Raw genomic sequence first — 6000 nt, forward strand, 5'->3', positions numbered from 1 at the left:
AAAATAATATCGGTGATAATACTTCACCTTGGAAAAGTCCGTTTCTACAACTGAAAAAGTTGGATAGCATACTGTTATATTTGACGCAGCATTTCACATTATCATACAGTGACCGGATAACATTAAGCATTTTACCATCGATACCAAGTTGAATCATTTTGTACCATAGTTTTTGTCTATTGACATAATCAAATGCTTTACTATAGTCCACGAAGCAGCAATACAGTCGCTTTTTATTCTTCAATATTCGTTCAATTAAAGATTGAAGAATGAAAGCGGCGTCGATCGTTGAGAACTGTTTTCTAAAACCAAATTGAGCGTCACTTATGACATTATTCATTTTTATCAAAAACTAATAATCGTTCATTTAGGATGGCAGTAAATAATTTCCCTAAGCAACTGACTAAAGTTATGCCTCTGTAATTATCAGGGTCGTTTGCATTGCCTTTTTTTAAAAATAGGAACAATGCATCCCAATGACCAACTGTGTGGAAATGTACCCGAATCAAAGACAGCGTTAAATAATATCAATAAACATGGCATCAAAACATTTATACAATTTATAAAATATTCGTTTAATACCTTGTCAAGCCCACTGGATTTGTTCGTCTTTAACTTATGTACAGCATTAAGAATTTCCTTCTCTGTAATTTCAGAGTCAAGCTCGCGGTTCGGTGCGTCACTAACTTGCTGGTCGTATTTACGTAAAACATCTTGTGTCTCGTCGTCTAATTTAGGCACGTTTTCAGCCAATTTGCTAAAATGGTTATAGAATTCATCATTTGTTAGTTCTGAATTTACGTTTTTCTTTTTTTTTTTCGAAATGTACATAAAACTGCTTTGGGTTATATTTGCGGAGATAGTTGAGCATGTTGCCTTCTTGGCATTTATAATTTCTTTTTAGGCGGCGTTCTAATGACTTATATATTCTTTTTACACGTACGAGTTCAATTCGATTTAGGTCACTTCTTCTAACATTAAACATATGGATAGCTGCTCTATATTCGTTAAATCGAGCTTTACATTCCTCGTTAAACCATGGCTTATCACCGCCTGTGGTAGTGTGCCGGCGCATATAGTTCTTTCTGTTTGTATGGGTAGTGACGTCACAGTAAGGCAATATAATAGTATTTAGTTCGCTTGTGAATTTATCAACCCGTACGTTTATACAATCTTGGCTATTACCACTAGTTGAACATATATTCAATAGCGTTTCAATATTTTCGGTTACTTTGGAAGCAATGACAGCATTGTTTTCGTCGATCCACTTCACGGTAGTGTGTGTTCGAATCTCATCTGGCTCCTGCGTATCAGCAATGTTTACATTACAACCCAGTGTGAAACATACAGGTGCATGGTCGGAGAAACAATTGAACTCACCGGATTGAAAATATGAAATTAAATCGAAACACGATTCGCTAGTGAGTACATAATCAATAAGGCTTGTACCGTTTGCATTGTAAAAAGTGATATTCCCATGTCGGTCGTCTGGGTGTCTACCATTGACTATTCGTAACCCGCTAGCTTTGCAAAGGGCGATAAGTTTCCTACCGAACTGAATAACTGTTTTGTCTTCGCTGTGACGCGGGTCGAGATTACTGTCCTGTACGCATTCGATCACGTTTTGTAATACATGTAATGGACCTTCTGCTAAGATGTCAGTTTCTATAAAATCACAAAGCGTACCTGTACGACTATTAAAGTCACCTATAACAACAATGTCGCCCATCTGTGCATATGTACATATGTGATCTTCTAGTGTTTCAAAAATATCTACATCACTATTTTGATAATACGTACTATTAATAGGCGGTATGTAATTAATAAACATAAATACATCTCTATTAGCACTAAACTTATTGCTTTTGATTTCAAATATAATACTACTATCACAGGTTTTATCTATGCATACACAATAATCTTGGAGATAATCTCTAACAAATATACACATTCCTCCTCCTTTTCCATTTTCCCTAGGCACATTACACGTGGTATAATTAGGTATTGTTAGGTCGTCAGAGCCTGTCCAGCATATGTTGGTGACGAGTTAAACGGAGGGGTATAACGGTGACGACGTACGCATATCTCTGACGTATTAATATGTTGGTGACGAGTTAAACGGAGGGGTATAACGGTGACGACGTACGCATATCTCTGACGTATTGATATGTTGGTGACGAGTTAAACGGAGGGGTATAACGGTGACAACGTACGCATATCTCTGACGCATTGATATGTTGATGACGAGTTAAACGGAGGGGTATAACGGTGACGACGTACGCATATCTCTGACGCATTGATATGTTGGTGACGAGTTAAACGGAGGGGTATAACGGTGACGACGTACGCATATCTCTGACGTATTGATATGAAAAGAGGAATACGGTTTAATAAATTAAAAACAGACCCCTCCCCACAGAAGAGGTGAAGCGGCAAATTTGAGAAGAAGAAGTTTGTTTTGTTTTACGACAACACTAGAGGACATTGATTAATTAATCATCGGCTATTGGATGTTAAACATTCGGTAATTCTCATATGTAGTCATCAGAGGAAACCCGCTACATTTGTTAGTTTTTTTGTAATACAGAAATGGATATTTTATATGCACGTTCCCACAGACAGGATAAAACATACCACGGCCCTTGATATACTAGTGGTGGTGCACTGGCTGGAACGAGAAATTGCCCAATGGGCCCACCCCCGGGGATCGTTCCCAAACCGACCGCACAACAAGCAAGCGCTTTACCACTGGGCTACGTCCATCCACCGCAAATGTGAGAACTACATTCATTAACAACATGTGGAACCAGTACCCCGCAGCTGATATATCAACGGCCGTGGTATGTGCTACCCTGTGTGTGGGCATTGCATATAAAATATCCCGTGCGGTTAATGCAAGTAACATGTAGAGGTTTCTTGTAAAATTATATGTCACAATTATCAAATGTTTGACATCCAATGTATTCTACTAGTAACGTTAAACTAACTATATTTTTTCTGAGTTTGCAGCAATTTTTAAGATGTGATCGAGTAACAGAGACTTTTAAACTATTTTCTGCATAAAATATTAATGGCTGTATATTAAACGTGTTTCTGGTTGATCTAATATTTGTTCTATGTTAAATTTCATTTTATTTCCTAAAAAGGATTTTTTCGTACGTGCGAAATTATTTGAAGACAAAATCCAATTTGGGATTCTTACAAATATTAAGACGACCAGAGAGAGATAGAGAGAGAGGGGGAGGGAGGGAGGGAGAGAGAGAGAGAGAGAGAGAGAGAGAGAGAGAGAGAGAGAGAGAGAGAGAGAGAGAGAGAGAGAGAGAGAGAGAGAGAGAGAGAGAGAGAGAGAGAGGAGTGAGAGGTGAGAGAGAGGGGGGAGTAAGAGAGAGTGAGACTGAGAGAGAGAGGGGGGAGTAAGAGAGAGAGAGAGAGAGAGAGAGAGAGAGAGAGAGAGAGAGAGAGAGAGAGAGAGAGAGAGAGAGAGAGAGAGAGAGAGTGAGTGAGAGAGAGAGAGAAAGAGAGGAGTGAGAGGTGAGAGTGAGTGAGAGGGAGAGAGAGAGAGAGAGAGAGAGAGACACAGAGAGAGAGAGAGAGAGAGAGAGAGAGAGAGAGAGAGAGAGAGAGAGAGAGAGAGAGAGAGAGAGAGAGAGAGATATAGAGAAACAGACAGACAGACAGACAGAGAGAGAGAGTATGTGTTGAGAGTGTGAATGAGATGCAACTGTATACAATACTACATTTACACGATTTTACATTAATTACCAGTTCAAAAATGGTTTTCTAAGTATTTGCCAAAATAGTTTACCCCTTCCCCCAAACCCCTCCCCTAAAAAACAAAATAAAGACAAAACTAGAAAACCAAAAAGAGAGAAAAGAGCGCAACACAACAAACAAAATTAAAATCATAATAAAAATACAACAAACAGACCAAAATCCACCGAAACAAAACAAGCAAACAGCAAAGCAAAACAACAAAAACAAAAACAAAAACACAAAAAAAAGGAGAAAGTGAACATATTTTGCACATACCAAACTGTTTGAATTAATGTGTAGCTATTGAATCCCTTCGACTGTTTTCTGAAAGAAACATCAACCGATTCGCTACAGAGTTTGTTAAACACACGGTCCTAGCTTTTGAAACTCGCTTTGTGAAAGACGTTTAATTAAAGCCAGTAATACACAAGCTAACTTCTCCTTATCTTGATGAACTCCAGACTAATTTGTTTTCCTTTAAACAGTATTACTTATGTCTGAACGGAGCCAGTGATTCACCGCTTTTACTCAAAAACACAATAATCTACATTGTACAACTGTAAACTGCGGTTTAACGAACTATGCAAGAAAATCGATTGACCTGAAGGAGAATTCTGTTCACAAGCCACATGCTGCCAAAAAGTCAATTTCAACTTCGTACTGACTATTGACTTAACGTTCGGGCAAACGACAATTTTATTTATTATATATTTTTTTTATTTATTTGATTGTTGTTGGCTTATTTGTTCTCAGAATACATCATATGAAAGCTAAAGTCGCCTTAATCAGGCTTTCGGGTATTTATGTTCTTGTGGCTTCTAGGATTCAAAAAGTTTGTTTTGTTTAATGACACCACTAGAGCACATTGATTAATTAATCATCGGTTATTGGATGTCAAACAATTGCTAATTTTGACAGTCTTAGAGAGGAAACCCGCTACATTGTTTCCATTAGCAGCAAGATATCTTTTATTAAAGTTTGTTTTGTTTAACGACACCACTAGAACTCATTGCAGAACTCAAAATGATCTCTGAGACTTAATTCTAAGACAAAAAAAAAGAAGAAGAAGAAAAACATTTGTTTTTTTTTAACGACACCACTGGAGCACATCGATTAATTAATCATCGGCTATTGGATGTCAAACATTTGGTTTCTCAGAGAGGATTTTGACTCTGCAATGTAACAAGAACGATAACTTCGTTTGTTTTCCAGATTCAATTCGATACAATTTCTTATTATTTCTTGGCTAATAATTAATGTTTGTTCAATTATTCCTATTATGAAGTAAACTCTGAACATTTAAAGATATTTAAAAGTGAAAAATGAAAACTAAAAGTAAATGATAAATCTTTAATGTTATATGAATGTAAAAGATGTATTTTTAATGTTCAATTGAAACTTAAAAGTGAATATGTAATAATATATAAACGGGTAGAAGGACAATCCATATTGCAGCCTTTGTTACACTGGTCAAGGGGACATTTTCCAATTAAAAGACAACTACGATATCTAGTTATCCTTTACCGATGCAATCGGAGGAGACTATAGGTTTCGCCAATGGCCTGTCCAATTGTGTGTGTGTGTGTTTGTGTGTGTGTGTGTGTGTGTGTGCGTCTCCCTCTCTGTCTCTGTCTCTCTTTCCCTGTCTCTCTCTTAATCTCTCTCCCTCTTTCTCTTTCTCTCTCACCCCCTCTCGCACCCTCTTTCTCTCTCCCCTCTCTCCCTTTCTCTATATCCCCTTCTGAGAGAGGGCCTCTCTCTATGTGTCTCTCTCTCTGTATCTCCCTCTCTCTCTCCCTCCCCCCCCCCTCTCTCTGTGTGTGTCTCTCTATGTCTCGCTTTCTCTCTCTTTCTCTCTCTCTGGCTGTGACGGAACATGCTCTTATTTTGTTTTCGCCTGTGGCGATGTTAATTGTTTTAGAGGGCCGTGTGCAGTCCCAATATGCACTTGGACTAGGTGGGCACTTTATTACGTAATACCTCCGCGCGAACGTACCCCTAATACACACCCAGACCAGTTGCGGAGGCCATGTGGCCAGTAGTTATATACTACCTCCGCTAGTTCGGTACGATCGGGGTATTGCTGGCGAACTAGGTGACGACCAGTCTAGGCTTTTAAGAAAGATATGCCGTCTTGGTCGCTGTGGAAAATTCACATGGTAGGAGGAGGACCGCGATGTGCCCCCAGGCGATATTCGGTTTTTGTAATAAATAGCTAGGATTTAGATTTATCGGGGAGAAACATAG

General features: G+C 38.5%; 1 protein-coding gene across 2 annotated transcripts in view; it reads right to left on the reverse strand.

Moving 5' to 3' along the window:
* LOC121385564 (EGF-like domain-containing protein 2) overlaps positions 1 to 4277 on the reverse strand; it is a 48505-nt gene extending 44228 nt beyond the window's left edge. The window contains exon 1 of one of the 2 annotated variants that reach the window (XM_041516289.1): positions 4030 to 4277. The gene's annotated coding sequence lies outside the window, so the exon portion shown is untranslated. The remainder of the gene's footprint in view (positions 1 to 4029) is intronic. The other variant, XM_041516287.1, reaches the window with a different exon arrangement.
* Between the last annotated feature and the right edge of the window lie 1723 nt (positions 4278 to 6000).

The sequence above is a fragment of the Gigantopelta aegis genome, chromosome 11, assembly GCF_016097555.1.
Source record: "Gigantopelta aegis isolate Gae_Host chromosome 11, Gae_host_genome, whole genome shotgun sequence".
Taxonomy (NCBI): domain Eukaryota; kingdom Metazoa; phylum Mollusca; class Gastropoda; order Neomphalida; family Peltospiridae; genus Gigantopelta; species Gigantopelta aegis.